Here is a 1,391-nt window from a genome sequence, read left to right on the forward strand (position 1 = left end):
TGACTTTGATGTCAAAATGTATTCAAGAGTTGTTTGTATACATCTATAAAGATTTTTACAGAGTTTGTAATTTTTTTAAATCAGACATAATTTTAACTTATCTGTTGAAATGAATAGTATAGAAACGAAAGATGTTGCTGGTGCTTTTCTGAAAAAAGTATATGTATGTTTGTATAATGTCCATAATCTATTTCATTAGCTCCTAGATATAATACTTTGAATTCTACATTGTCATATAATGTATAGATTCATTAATAAATGTGTCCTTTCAGATTGCATTCCATATCGAAGTTTAAGATTCCTTTTTTTCTAGGTCTTTTTATTATTTTATTTCTTTGGGATAAAATGACAATGTTATCTAATTTCAAGTTTTGTAAAAGTTATGCTATGTAAGGGCCTTTCTAAGGTGAAGATTTAATACACTGATGTCAAATTAACCTTTAATTCTATGAATTACATGTATTGTTACACTTCTATTTTTGTAATGAACTTTTTAATAACTATTTTTCATTTCTTGCATCAGAAGAATGAAAAATATGGAATACTTCACAAATTTTCATATCATCCTTGTGCAAGTGTCATGTTAATCTCTGTATTGTTGTAATTTGGGTAGACCTGCTGCTGAAGCATGTAGTGTACTATAAATTTAAATACTTAATGATGCAATCTTTATACAGGCATATATCCATGGTTGCCTATTTGTAACAAGGAACCCTTATTGTTCCTAAAAATGCTATTGATCTTATTTCTCTAAAATTCTGTGTATAGTGGGAAAAACTTATATAGTTTGGTCGATTGCTCACATTTAAAATTTTTTGGGCAATGACTATTTTGTCGTTTTCATTTTAAATTTGATCATACTTTGAAGCCTTTACAGCTAAGTCCAAAGGTGATGGCTTTTCAAGTACTTATTTATCAACTGAGTTAGCTTTGTTGAGCTAATGGACTCAAAGTAAGCCTTGCTTAAGAGCTACTTCTAATCTTCTGCAGCTTAAAATTTCCCAAATGAAGTCTTGTGGAACAAATGTCTACTTGAACCTTTACCCTTCTTCCATGTAGGAACAGACCAAACAGAATATCTTACCCTGACAGCATAGATTGTCTTACTGGAACAAAACTAATCTTAGTTACAAGGGATCATAGAAAGATGAACAGTTCAGACAGAATTGTTCAGAATGGAAGGCATTTTATCGAAATATAATTGGTTATTATACTTATCATTTCAAAAGTAGCTAAAGCAAAGAAGGTGAAAAAATTGTTCATATGCATGATTACCTACTGTCCTGGCCTGTCTATAATCCAACCAGGCAGAACTTACACTACTGACTTTCTATCACCAAATATTTCCATAGCTCCTGGAAAAGTCCATATGTTTCTCCTCGATATTAGAC

At 30.6% G+C, this 1,391-nt stretch overlaps 1 pseudogene; it reads right to left on the reverse strand.

Moving 5' to 3' along the window:
- Positions 1-530: 530 nt before the first annotated feature.
- On the reverse strand, positions 531-630 carry LOC122119008 (annotated as a pseudogene).
- Between the last annotated feature and the right edge of the window lie 761 nt (positions 631-1,391).

Source organism: Dipodomys spectabilis, unplaced genomic scaffold (genome assembly GCF_019054845.1).
Source record: "Dipodomys spectabilis isolate Male_0828 unplaced genomic scaffold, ASM1905484v1 ptg000159l, whole genome shotgun sequence".
Classification (NCBI taxonomy): domain Eukaryota; kingdom Metazoa; phylum Chordata; class Mammalia; order Rodentia; family Heteromyidae; genus Dipodomys; species Dipodomys spectabilis.